The following is a 14,907-nucleotide window of genomic DNA, read 5'->3' on the forward strand; positions in this document are numbered from 1 at the left end:
CAGAATTAAGCCAGATCTTGCTCTTACAGTATGCCTTAAAATGACACTAATAGGGGTAAATGCTTTGGAAAAAGACTCTCAAGCACAGTAACTAGAATATGTGTGACTAGTTGTTTCCCAGCTTTGCTGCAGGGCTGACAGTGAGGGGATAAACTGCATGGTCTAATGGCTGAATGCTTTCCAAATCAAATGCTGAGGATTCTGAGCAAACTTCTGGTTTGAACTCAATGGCATTTTATAAAAAACCCTCTGCATTGTTGAATGTTTAAATGGAGGGAATGAATGAGTCACGCACACAAGGTGACCGTGCTTTCAGGACCGGATGCTGCTCCCTTTGGTCTCCAAGTGCTGCTGCTGTTGTCCAGAAATAAATGAAGTGTTTCATTCCACAACTAGAAGGGCAGACCTCCGCCAAGGTTCGTGCTATTATTGCTTGTTCGTGAGTCGGAGCCGGATCCGCTCCAAAATGTAATGGGTTCTTCCTTGGCCCATGCTACACCCTTCCACCAAGTTTCATGAAAATTGGGCCAGTAGTTTTTCCGTAATCCTGCTAACAGACAAACAAACAGACAAACAAACAAACGGCACCGAAAACATAACCTCCTTGGCGGAGGTAATGAGATATCCACCATTTAGACTCTGACAAAATGTCTGCCAGCATCAAAGTAAAACCAGCCAGGATATACTGTTGAAGTTATCAGCTTTCTGAAGACCTTTACCTCCATAATATTAACCTTTTGATGTTATATTTTTCTAACTACCGAGTAAAAATCATGAAGCAGCATTTTTCTGTTTTTTGCAAAAATGGGTAGTTAACATTTTGGAATGAAGCCCTTCAGATCTTCATTTCATTCTAACCCAGGTACAGCAGAGGATCATGGTTACAGTTCGTCCTGTGACCTTGACAGGAACAGTGATTGCCTCTGTGAGAATTCAGCCGCCGCTTTTTCCAGCTTCCAGCTTTGGAAAGAGGAAGAGCTGCGGCTGACAATGGCAGGAAAGGGAAACTTGTAATGAGAAGTTTGGCTGCGACCGCTCTGTTAGCGGTCCGGTCAGGGCAGAGCAGGGGCAGCGGGGAAATGATAACCATCTGCACATACAAACACTACAGAGTTTATTCTGTATAAAAAAAAAATAAAAAATAAAAGCCATGAGAGCTAGTTGGAATCTACCTGTACTTCAGTGTATCTGAGATAATTCCAGGGAAAAAATGGATGTAAATAGAGTATGTTCTTCCATCTGTGTGCTTCTTGTCAACATTTTGGACACCTGTGCATATATGCTGTAAACTGAAGATTTAACCTGTTAAGAAAACACTGTATCTTTATTTATTTATTTATTTGGTGTATTGTCCTCAATATTTTGTTGTATTATCTTCAATATTTGCTCTATTTCTTATACCTTAGGACTCATATATAGATGGCTTTTTGCACGATTTGCTGAATTTATCTTGGTTTACCTATATAATGTTTAGCCTGTATTTCTTTTATTCCCTTGTATTATTTATTTGTACTCCATATGTTCTGGTTTTATGTGAAGAACTTTCTAAAAGTGTATTCGTCAGGACAGCTGGATGTGTGCAGCAAGTTTCATGACAATCTGACTTACGATGGAGTTAAAACTTGAACTTGAACTTTATTTATAGCATCCCCATTAGGACAGTCAGACCAAACACCAATCAGTGTCATTTTTTTTTTTGAAAACACCGGACAGACAGACAGACAGTCTGATCCAAAGTCCCCTTCCTTACAATTTGATTGAGAGGGGGACAAAACAATGACAAACAGAGCCATGGATTGAAAATGGTGCAAAAATGACAAAAGACATAAATAATAAGTAAGGAAATTGTTAAAAACTGAAACAGCCTTGATGTTGGGTGAGACTTCTTCACCAGGCTTTTTCACAAAATGGGGAAAACAAACCTATATTGATATTTCAGTTGACTAGAAACAGCCTGTAGCACTGCCAGCACGTCTCACTGAAACAAACAGATACTGGCAGCAACAAGCTGCAGTCAACATGCCATGTAGCTGGTGAACTTTCATTTGTGGCATCAAGTCCAAACAGTAACCAGGTGACTCAGAGTCAACATGGAGCAGCTTTAAGTCAATAAGGGCTGATAAACCCGGTGAAAGAGGATCTCTCATTGTCAACATGAAGCGTATCAGCAGATTTTTCTAGATGAGCATCAGCGTGGCTCCTCTCTGTGAGGTCTGTCGCGGGTGAAATGAGGGATAGAGACAGAAAATGTTATTAACTTGTGTTTGTGGTGGTGATTGTTGCGCCTGTAACCACGACAACAAGTCAGTCTGTCTGTAATGAACACTGCAGTTTCCAGCCCAAAGTCAGACAAAGTATAATCTGGTCTGTGGTATGTGGAAAGTCAACCTGAAGCATTTTAGTCTGGTGTCACCTGAAACACCTGGTGAACCTGAGGGGAAGGTCACAGAGAAACACCTTTGGGTGCTGCTGGTTATTTTTCAAACGTCTTCATCTGATCATTAAGAAAGGCGAGTGCAATCATTTTACATGTTGTAAGCCTCTGTCTGCACTAGGGTTAGACAGATGTATTGGGCCAATATTGACTAAATATTGGATATCAGACTTTTGTGACATCCACCTTTGATATGATGGAGGTTCCTTCCTAACCACAGCTACATGAAAACAGTCTGGAAAACCTGCATTGAAACTTGATTTTCTTTGCACATATAATATGATGTTTTTATTTTAAGTTAATTCTTCATTTAAAAGCAGTGATGTATCCCAGAGTGTCTCTACCATTGAACAGGTGTGGTGGGTCACTCTGCCTTAAAGAGCTGCTGACACTAAAATAATTCCATCAGTCTGGGTTTCAGTGGAGAGTTTTAGTGTCCCATGATGCTCTAAATGCTGATTCAGAGGCTTTTCCACCCTGACAAGAAGAAAAGTCTAGTGGGAATACTGAATCCTCTATTTTTTGAGATGAAAATGGTCAAATTTAAAGATTCAAATCACAAAATACTGGCTATGGGCATTTTCAACATAACAATATTGGTATCTGCATTATGGGTTGAAACCTAGTCTACAGTGTCTCACTGGATCATTGTCTTGCTAAAGGATTTCAACAGAACTCACAAGTCAAGTCAAGTCAAATGTTATTTTACTGCTGTTAATGGACACACATTAGCTGTTGCAGGGATCGAACATGTGATCCTCCAGTTACTGGATGTCCTCTAGCTGCTGATCCACCCTTCCAAAGATAAACACCTGACAGAGACGAGGTGCCTGGGCCTGTCTGGGCTGCCGTGGTAACCTCCACTTCCTGGCAACTGCTACATTTTGGCTTCCTGGTGCAAGGGTGTTGATTAAGTGATGAATGATAAAAAAAAAAACATTGCCACAAAGCATACTGACCAGTGTTTCCACCAACCACAGAACAGTAGATCTACCTCCCTGTCTAATATAATTCCATTAATAGTGGTTTTTAGTGGAGAGTTTTAGTGTCAAATGGACTAAAGGCTGTGTCAAAGACCTGGCATATGAATTTTGGTTTCCACCCCACTGAGAAATAATGTCCAGAGGAAACACTGATTGACACAAAGTGGGTGAGCAGAAAAATCCAGAACATCCCTTTAACAATTCTGTGCCAGGTTAAAGAAACTAAAGTGTGTCATTCTAATGCTCTATGGAAAATATAAGATCTACTCTGACAAAATGATTGCTGGCATGCAAGTACATTTCCTTACAAATTTTTATCGATGTTTTTTGTTATCTGAAGTTTTATTTGATGCTGTCATCTATATATTTGGGTTAGGGTTAGTCAAATGTGAGTCATAAACATCAAGCAACTTTTTATGTTTTCCTCAGGAGGGATATACAGTTAAGGAATGAAACCCTTCATTTAATGCAGGAAAAATGCTACTCAGGATTCAGGTGGACATGGAGGATCTGTGTCAGAGCTGTAAAGATGGAGGTCTGTCAGCCATTTGCTCTACAGGTGCTTCCACATTGTCAGGAAGGACTTTTTAAACCTTCCAAGACTTCCTACAGTCTTTACTTGCACATGCAGTCCAACGCCCAAGCTCTGATTAAAGAGCAGTGCTTTGACCAACAGGGAAGAGTGACTCCTACTGGATAAATCAATTAAGTCAGGGATTCCCTCACTTTCTCATGTGATGGACCCCCAAACAGGTCTGCGTTGGATCACAGACTGACATTTAGTAAGATTTTGTCCTAAGAAGCCACATCTGAGAAGATCTTTGTTGTTTTATACAGAATTACAGAATTGTCTGTGCTGTAGGTGAGGTGATGGTGAGGTGATTTGAGACAGTTTTTTTTTTTTTTTTTTTAGTTTATTAGTTTATTTAACAGGGGCCATGCACAACAGCCAGAGTTAGCTATATAGCTAATTTACATCTGAAGTCCCTGGGCAGGAAGATATTAAAAATAATACAGTACAATACAAACAATTAAAAACAATACAATTAGCAAAGTTTACAAACAGTACATCACATATAAAACAATGTCATACAAAATATACATTATAGTCTCCATGTTGGAAAACAGTTGGTTCCATACAAGGGTTCACATGATTGATAAACAGTGAAACCTATGATCAAAACAGTCACCCTTATAGTTTCTCACAGTTATATAGTTAAATAATAGTCAAATTTAACCATTCCTCATTTTGCTGTGACCTTCTGGTTATGGGACAGTTTGTCTAACTACTAGAGAGACCAATAATGAGACAAACAATGGCCGCTCTCTAATTTTGTTTTCCTCCTACACTGTTAGTAGTTTCTGGATGAAACGAATAGGCGACTGTAGCAATTTGTTATTGTCTAAGTGCCCTACAATTACAGACATGAGGGAGCAGTGACTGAACAGGTTTTTTTACTGCCTCACCTTGACTGAGAGAGACAGAGAAAGAAAGTTTTTAACGGTGCTAAAGCATTTTGTGTTTCTCGGAATTTAGACCACATTTCCCATAAACCTTCCCATTGCTTCCCGTCACAAAGCAGAGGATGTTGCTGCCTGACCCCACATCACCCCTGTGTTGTTTTTTTCTTTTTAAAAAAAAAAATGTGATAAAAGTATTTGAGCTAATACCGGCTCTTGATAATAGCAAATATGTATTTTAGCGAACTAAGCAGACATGACATTGAAACTATGCAGTTATAATAATGGAACTGGAATAGGCCTGGAATAGAACAAGCACTAGATACATAATGTAACAACGTTATGCAAATGAGGTGATGACTGCCAAGAGATGACATCAGACGAGGAGAAACTGAAGCTAAAACTCTCCTTCAAAGGGAAAACATGTCAGTGAGTCTTAGTACTTCACTAATGTTCATTTTTGGGCAGGTTGTGGTGCTTGCAACAGGTAGTTGTAACGCACCGGATTCTCAACGCGGAAGCTGTTACCGTGACGATGTGAAACAAAAATCAGACAAAATCAGACTCACTGACACACAATGTTATTGTACTAATGCTTCACATAGCAACTTTAATCATCCCATCTACAGTAAAAGGTCATCTTTCCAGTTTGATTCATGATGTCTCATTTTGAGCGAGACAGCAATCGGTTCAATTGGCTCCTCAGATGCATCCATAGGCATTTTTCTTCTACTGTTCCTATATAGTTTTGTTTTTATATTACTGTATTTATTGGTTTTATATTGTCTTTTATTGTTCTCTGTCTTTTTAACAAGGTACACAAGCAACCACTCAGGCAGATAAACAGGCAGATCAAGTTGAAGTGAGGTCACTGTGTTCTGTTGGCTTCAACTCAGGATGTTCAGCAGTAAAGAAGAAAGTAGAAATCTGGCTGCCATATGATCTGCACATGAACAGGTATCTGGAGATAGAGAGAGAGAGAGAGAGAGAGGAAAGTTACACATGAAAAATGAGAGAGAAAATAATTTCAAAGAGGAAGGAGTGATGCTGAAAGGAGAAAAAGAAAAAAGTCAAAACGTAATCGACATCAAAGCTGTCTGATGAGGCTCAGCTTGTTCTTAAAATCAGTTTGAGGAGGAGGATGATGAGGAGGTGGAGGAGGAAGAGGGTGAAAAAGATTACAAGGATGAAGAGGAGAATAAGGAGGATCAAGAAGAGGGTCTTTGGCTAGGAGGAATAGTAGCAGGAGGAGAAAGGTGATGACATGGGTGAGGAAGAGGCAGTGTAGCAAGATGAGGATGAGGAGGAAGAGAAGGAGGAGATGGTGGAAGAAGATGAGGAAGAGGAGGTGGAGTAGCATGAGGAGGAAGAGGATCAGTAGGGAGAAGGGGGAGGAGGATGAAGAAGATGAAGAGGAGAGTGGTGAAGAGGAGGAGAAGGAGGGGGACATTGACGAGAGGAGAAGGAGGAATATGAGGAAGAGGAGGAGTGAGGAGGGGGAGTAGGATTAGAAGGACAGGCCAAGAACAGAAGGAGGAAGAAGACGAGGATCAAGATGAAGAGGAGGAGAGGGAGGGGTAGTTGTAGGAGTAAGATGGGGAGGAGAATGGGGAGGAAGAGAGGGAGGGTGAGGAAGAGGAAGAGGAAGAGGAAGAGAGGGAAGTGGAGGAATAAGAGTAGGGGAAAGTGGAGGAGAAGGTGAAGTATGAGTAAGTGATGAGGAGGAAGAGCAGGACTAGAAACAGGAGGAAGATCAAGATGAAGAGGAGAAGAGGGAGGTGTAGCCATAGGAGGAAGATGGGGAGCAGTATAAGGAGGAGGAGGAGAAGCAGAGGAGAAGGGGGGTGGAGAGGGAAATGGAGAAAGGGGAAAAGAGGGGAAGAGGAGTTGGTAGAGAAGGTGAAGGAGGAGGAGGAGGAGGAAGAGGACTAGAGGCAGAATCAGGAGGAGGAAGAGGATTAAGATGAAGGGCAGGCAAGGGAGGAGTATGAGAAGGAAGGGATGGAGAAGGAAATGAAGAAAAGGGAAAATAGGGAAGAGGAGTTGGTAGAGAAGGAGTAGGAGGAATTGGAAGAGAAGGTGAAGGATGAGGAGCTGAGGAGGAGGAAGAGGAAGAGGACTAGAGGCAGAATCAGGAGGAGGAAGAGGATCAAGATGAAGAACAGGCGAGGGAGGAGTAGGAGAAGGAAGGGATGGAGAAGGAAATGAAGAAAAGGGAAAATAGGAAAGAGGAGTTGGTAAAGGAGGAGTAGGAGGAATTTGGAAGAAAAGGTGAAGGATGAGGAGCTGAAGAGGAGGAGGAAGCTGGATAGAAGTAAGATCAGGAGGAGGAGAACGAGGAGGAGAGTCAGGAAGCCTCGGGGCATCTCACTTCATACGAAACACACAGGATGGCACCGCTCCAGCTCCATGCAGTCTGAACCACAGTCAGCTTTTATCTCCAGTTAACCTGAGCTGACTCCCATGAGAAGCGAGAATCGAATCGGCTGTAATTACCAGGTAGCAGCGCTCAGAACCGGTTCTGGCAGTCGAGAGACGCCGTGCCTCCAAATAACATCCTGCTTCCAGTCATAACTCATGTAAACACACCATGTAAAGCACCATGGATACGCTCTGATCCGAAGGACAGGGAGGAAGGTGTGTGTTCAACAGTGGTGGAAGAAGTACTGAGATCTTTTACTTAAGTAAAAGTAGCAATACAACAATGTAAAGATACTCCATTACAAGTAAAAGTCCTGCATTCAAAATCTTACTTAAGTAAAAGTACATAAGTATTGGCAGCAAAATGTACTTAGAGTATCAAAGTAAACGTACTCATTATGCAAACTGTCCCCATTTAGAGAGTTATATTTTTCATAAATGATTGGAATATTAATACTGATTTATTGACATACATGTACATGTAAGCAGCATTTTAAAGTTGTCAACGTGAAGCTAATCTTAACAATTTAGCTATACTTCTGGGTAGTCTAATCTATAACAATGCTATTTTATAGTTATTTTATAAAGATGATCAAATGTTTTAAATATGAAATATTGATCTGAAAAGTAACTAGTAACTATAGCTGTGAAATAAATGTAATGGAGTAAAAAGTACAATATTTCCCTCTAAAATGTAGTGGAGTATAAGTACAAAGTAGCATAAAATAGAAATACTCAAGTAAAGTACAAAATTGTACTTAAGTACAGTACTTGAGTAAATGTACTTAGTTACTTTCCACCACTGGTGTTAAAGTTGCAAGAAATCTGTTTGACTGGCAGCTCTTCTCTTATTCTACTAAATCACCCAAGCCTCACCAGATACAGTGTGAAGTTGTGGCCAGATGTGTGTGTGTGTTAGGTGTGTTGCAGCAGTAAACCAAGCTTCTCAGTCTAATTCCACTAAAGATAAGACAGAGGACACTCCTATCCATTATCTGACTAGCTGTCATATTAGCCTCGCTTGCAAAATGATGAAGTGCATTTTCAACAAGGCTCCATAAAGGAATAAAAAGAATAAATCTTGCAGGAATGAGTAATTGGGGAAGAAATTCCACAGTAACTGGCAGCCCACGATCAAGACAACTTGCACTCCCGCTTATCTGAATCAGAATTCAAAACACTTTAAAGTGATACTCTGCAACATTTTCATATAAGTAAATGTCTGTTTTGCTGCCCTCTATCGATCTACCAGCTGATATAACACAACAATGACTCAACCTTTACCCAGTTCATGAAAACAGCGGTTTGTTTGGAATAAACAGAAGAAGAAGAACTGGGTGGTTAGCATGAGCAGCGATAGCCACCATGGCTGAACAGACAGAGAAAAGAGAAACTCAAACTGCATCAACAGAAAATCCAAGGAAATACCCTCCCGCCCACGCTGTTTGATTGACAGGTGATCTGTGGGGAAGTGCAACGCTGAAACACCACAGCAATGAGCGCTTAGCAACAACAAAGATGGAGACGTGTGTTCAGGCAGTGTGGCACTCAGCATGGTTTAAGAGGAATGGCAACTGCATTGGAAAAAGTGGGATAGTTTAACTGAGTAGGATGAAAAGCAAGAATCAAGTCCTGAGCCCAACTTGCACCACAGCTTATCTCACTGTACCATTTAAGACGGATCGCTCCTGTTGGCTGGGTCGTAACCTGTAATACCAGGCCTCTGCTATAATGACATTCCATGAAACTGACTCGTTCCTCTCCTCTCCCTCCTCCCTCTCAGGAGGAATGCAGATGGTGAGAGTTATCTGGGCTTCAGACAGCTGGTAGAAATGCCAGCTGTCCGGAGATGGCTGCTGCTGCTGCTGTTTCTCCTCATCCTCAGTCGGAGAGGTGTTTTAAGATTCCAGCATTCCTCCGGATTTAACCGTTGACGGTGGTTACTTTCTGTCAAGCTGAACTCTTTTGTGAAGCGAGGGTCGCACTCAGAAATATATTGTTCACTTGATTTCATTGTTCATCTGTCACAGAACGTTTTCGGCCATCCAGCCTTCATCAGTGTGTAAAAATGAAGGAATACGTTCCTTATTTATAGGGGACAGGTAGATTGCCCGGTGAACCTAATATCTAATCATTGTGGTGTTGTAATCACATGGAAACACATCACATAGAATGGAATCACATAGAATTTCACTGTCAGTAAATACTGTGCATTGTAATTTCAAACAGTTTCATCTGAAGTACATCCACCATCCGGTTAGACATACTGAAATAACAATATTTAAAATTAGCATTATTCACAAAGCATTCATATATTGTCAAGCTGAACGCAACATCATTTTCAGCTGGAAAGTTGATTAGAAACCAACCCCTTACCTTAATGCTAGCCTTACATAGAGACAAAAGTAATATTTGTGCTCATGTGTTTTGAACTCGGATAATTCAGTGGTTCTCAAACTGGGGGTCGGCGCCCCCTAGGGAAGACGAGAGAGGAGTTATGGAATCTGAAAAAGCACTTTCAAATATACAAATAGTTTTTAATCTTATAAATGTCTTCTTTCTTGTGAAGTAATCACAGTTTCTAGCCTTCTTAAAGTTATTGATCAAATAGAATAGCCTGAAAAGGGAAAAGTAAAAATCATAATTTCAGGTCAAAGTTCACTACTCTGTGCATTTACGCCTGAAACAGGTCTTGAATGTGCACTGCTTCATGTTCGAGAGTCAAAGTGTTGAGAAGTAACTGCTCTACATCACCCTCTGCCTCCTGAACCCCATCCCTCCTCCCATGTCTCCCTCCTCTACTCACTCTAACATGCTCTTATCATTAAGTTAAAAAAAATCCTCACCTGCTACAGCTTTTCTCTTATGTCATCTTTCAGCCATTACAGGAATATTATCAGTATTATTATTATTATCATATTATCACTCTTGGTTTCCTTTATTGCTGGTGCTCAAACAACTGAAGATTATTCTGAGGTTAAAATGAATGAAGAAGTACAACTTTTGACTTTGCGGCTTGGACAAAGAGTGGAAACTGTCCATGGATGGCTGAAGCTAAAAATCAGACTTGTTCAACAAACCTAGGAAGTCTTACTATCCTATAAAGGCACAAAGCAGTAAGAACGTTTTGTTTTGTGGTTTGTTTTAAAGGCCAATGGTCATGAGATTTCATATTTTCATATCAACAAAAATTACATGCTTAAATGCTACTTAACAATACTAGAATTTATAACCTCCTCCTCTCCTTTCCTCTCCTTGTCTCCTCTCCTCCTCTTGTCTCCTGTCATCTCCTCTCTCCTCTCCTCCTCTCCTCTCCTTGTTTCCTCTCCTCTCCTCTCCTTGTCACCTCTCCTCTCTCCACTCCCCTCCTGTCCTCTCCTTGTCTCCTCTCCTTTCCTCTCCTTCTCTCCTCTCCTTGTCCCCTCTCCTCTCCTCCTCTCCTTGTTTCCTCTCCTCTCTCCTCTCCTCTCCTCCTGTCCTCTCCTCTCTCCTCTCCTTGTCTCCTGTCCTCTCCTCTCTCCTCTCCTTGTCTCCTCTCCTCTCCTGTCCTTGTCTCCTCTCCTCTCCTCTCCTCTCCTCTCCTCACACAAACCGCTAGTAGTAGTGGGATAGTATCTACTTCTCTACCACCTATACTCTTTGCGGGATGGGAGTCCTGGGCGTCCTCGTGCCTCTGCGGGTTGGGGTGCATCCCATCTACTGACAATTCTGTGGCCTGTGGGTTTGAATGAGGCAGATTTGACATCATGTGGTCCTCGATCCTCTGCACACACCGCTCAGTGCAACACACTCCCAGAGAGCTTTCCAAAGATAACATCTTGACATTGGGTTGCTTTGCACTGTGGGTAACAGCCACATGAAAGCACTTGGTCTGTTTGATGACATCACACTCCAGTTTCTTGAGTGAGAGCTTTGTATTGTCTTCAGTGTTTTAAAGGGAGAACCAACACATCACTACACATCCGAATAAGCAGTATTGTATATTAGGCATATCGTATATTCTCTGTACTGGAGAATCAGAAAGTGCTCAACATATAGGAAATTAGATGCAAGGAGGCCTCTCTGCTTTGCATGACTGCTTGATAAGTCTTCATGGATGCAAACGTATTTGAAAGTCAATTTAGATATTTTTTCCTAACCCTATAAAACTCCCCACTGGTTAGTTGGGGACTGGGGTTAGATAGCAAAAGGTTTTCACTTTGCATGAGGTTGCTGGTTTGTGCAGCAGTGGCCTTAAGTTAGAGAAACAGGCCTGTGACCTTAAGATCACATTTTTGAATCCTGGAGATGGCTGGGAAAATGTGGTGCTGGGAGAGGAAATGCATAAATGTCTTGCCTACTTCAACAACATAGCTGCTGGCAAATGGTTGTAGAAATTGCCCTATATGTGTTATGGAAAAATCACACAATTTGCTAAACTAAATTGTGTGGGGGGTAACAGCAGCAGAAAGGTTAGAGCTATGGGCTTGTAACAGGGAGGTCACTGGTTTGAATACTAGGGCTGACTGGACAAATCTGGGTGAGCAGAAAAGTAAAGATGCTGGTTGTGCTCAGATGAAGGTCAATTGTAATGCAGGTGCAAGAATCAAAGTATTATAAACTAGAAAAATGGGAAAATAATTCTGCACACTGCACTACATCAGAGCACTGATGAAAGCATGTAGCATGTAGAAACTTTTGCTCCTTAGTTCCTTTGTATATATGTTTTACCTTTAAGTTGGGCACTTATACAATAAAGTAGTTTCTCTGAGTTTAAGGAACTTTTCTGCCTTTTATTTGCAGTGTGCAGGATTATTTTCCCATTTTTCTAGTTATTCATTCTGGGTGAGGAAACTGAATGAGTAACGCTCTCATCTCCCTCAGCAGCTACCGTCCAGCCAGGTGCCTTTTGAGCAAGGCACTCAACCCACAACTGCAGTAGATAGTGACAGTATGGGCAGGACCCAGATGTAATCCTCCCACTGCAAGGCCATTGCTGTAAGAATGTGTTCATGGTCAACTTGAGTGGTTAACAAAACAGTCTTAATTACAGGTTTATGACAATATTCCAGAATTAATAGATTCGTTTATTGAAACTGAGCAAAATGTAGATACGTCTAGATGTTCAAAACCTACAAATTCTGTGGTCTGTGGGTTCCCATGGGCTGATCAACAGTATGTTGTGTTGTGTTATCAAGGAACATAAAACTATGAAAGAGACTTCTGTGTGGTTGTCAGCGGTCTTTCTGCTTCATGCGGTCAGTCTGCCGAGGGCTAAACGCTGCCTGGGAGGGAGACAACCCAAATTCTGAATCGACTGCAATGTCTGATCTCAATTAAATATCCATCTCCCTTCGTGTGACTCTGACTCACTGCTTACGCAAGTCCACGTTTGACACAGTTTGCATAACTGTCACACATATTCATGCATTTATGATCGGGATTTATGACAGTGAGTCACTGTCAGCCGGCTCTCTGCACAGTCCTGGAGAGGTTCACATGTACGGTCAGGCCTTCCACATTTGACTTGGAGAGAGTTTCTCCCAGCAGAAAAACTGTTTCCTGAAGACTACAATCAGATTTTTTTTTAGCAAGAACATAACTGGCAATATACAACAATGGCAAACTATCATTATGCCATTCCTTTGACACAGAGGCTGTGGGAGGTAAAGCATGTTGGAACAATCTGTCTCTAGGGACAGCAGACATGGATTCAATAGTAAACAACAGAATCCAAAAAGAGAGGGAAGGTGCTTTGGCTTATGGACGGAACAGTGGAGAGGCGCTCGTTGGAAAACGGGGTGCACATGCAAGATTATCCAGAAAGAAAAAAATCCAAGGCACACTCCCTTACGCACAAAAATGAAAAAGCCTTTATTAATGCGGCTGATGCATGGAAAGAATAAAAAAACACACCGTGCATTTTTTAATTATTGCCATGCATTAGGCACTTTCCATGTATCTTGCCATGCATCAGCTGCATTAATAAAGGCTTTTTAATTTTTGTACTTAAGGGAGTGTGCCTTGGAATTTTTGTCTTTTTAAATAATCATGGATTCAATAGTGTTTACAATTGATTCTTCACATTTGTTTTAAACTGCTTGGCATGCCTGGTGGGTGGGGTTTAGTTCAGATAGTACCAGGTAAGTTTTCAGTCACAGTAAAAGTAGACCCAATAGACAATCCTGTGATTGTCTAAATTCTCTGGCATTCAGTGTATTGTTCCATGTGGTGAACCCCACACATCTACAACTCTGACCCTCAAAGCAGCATCTCTTAAGACTCTGAGGACTGTAGGATCCCACAGGATTGCCCTGGCACTCACTTTCCTGTCATCTAGGCCCGTCAGCACCCTGGTTCATATCAGGATCATCCAGCTCCCCCAGGAGAACAACACAGCAACATGAATCACTCTCTGGTTGGGGAGGCAAACCACACGCAAATCAAGACTGCAGCATCTGAACTCTGCAAGCATGGAGCTGGAGAGCAAAACAAGTTCCACCATGGGAGGGGCAAGGCTGCAGAGGCCTGAGGAGACTTCAGCATAATGCAAATTCCAATGTCAAACTACAGCACAATGCAAATTCAAGTATGAAACAAATCACAATGCAAATTCCGATATTGCAGGAAGGAATAAGATCACATTCCAACCTCCCCGCCTCCTCTCTCTCCACTGCTTTCAGTGTTTTGACCTCCAGAGTTCAGAGAAAGCAGCTAGCGAGGGGGTGACATTAACATATTTACATGCATGCTCTTCTGCAGGGCGGCAGGCAGTAAGTGCAACCACCATCACAACTGACGAGTGAAGACTACACAGGTCAAAGCCATAGTGCCCTGACAATATTCCTGTGAGGAAAGTGCAGGAAAAAGACATGAAGAGGAGAGCAGAGGAAGGCATTTTTGACAGGAGAAAATTAGAGCAAGTGGAGAAGGAAGATGTGGGCGAGGGGGTGTGACTGGGTGATGCTGGGCCGTCGGATCAGGCCTGGTCGAGGTGAGGCTGAAGGAGGGGAAATAGCAGCGCTGCTTTGGGCCGACTGCCATTCAAGACAATGGGGCTCCTCAGAGATGGAGCTTCCTTGAATTGTACGCCGCTTCCACAGGCTGAGTGAAAACACAAGCCCCTCTGAGGTGGTTTTTCCATCACGGCCGGCCGGCCGGCTGCGGAGTTCCCATCAGAGTAGAACAGCTGCTACGTCAGTCCAGCCAGTAGCATGGGTCCTGTGGGAGTTAGGGTGAACGATCCTGATAATCAAAGATGAAGCGAAGTAAGATGAGAAAGTGCTCCCCCCGCAGGATGGGGATGCAAGGAGGCGTCTGCTTGATACATGTATCTTCATCAGAGGTGGTAGAAGTACACAAATTCATTACTCTAGTAAAAGTGCAAATACTCATCTAAAAATACACTCTGGTACAAGCCGAAGTACCATTTAAAATCCTTTACTCAAGTCAAAGTATAAAAGTACATGGTCTTAAATTTACTTAAAGTATAAAAGTAAATGTAGTCATTTCTAATGTTCTAAACTGGTTTTCTGTTGAGCGTTCCTCTGAATCCCAGATGGGAAAGAGTCTGCAGCTCAAATCACTGACGTTAATTCTAGCAGCTGAATTCACTAACGTTAACTCTCT

Source organism: Centroberyx affinis, unplaced genomic scaffold (assembly GCF_046629955.1).
Source record: "Centroberyx affinis isolate AG114_WGS23_722 - 3 ecotype Tasmania unplaced genomic scaffold, CSIRO-AGI_Caff_v1 ptg002013l_1, whole genome shotgun sequence".
NCBI lineage: Eukaryota > Metazoa > Chordata > Actinopteri > Beryciformes > Berycidae > Centroberyx > Centroberyx affinis.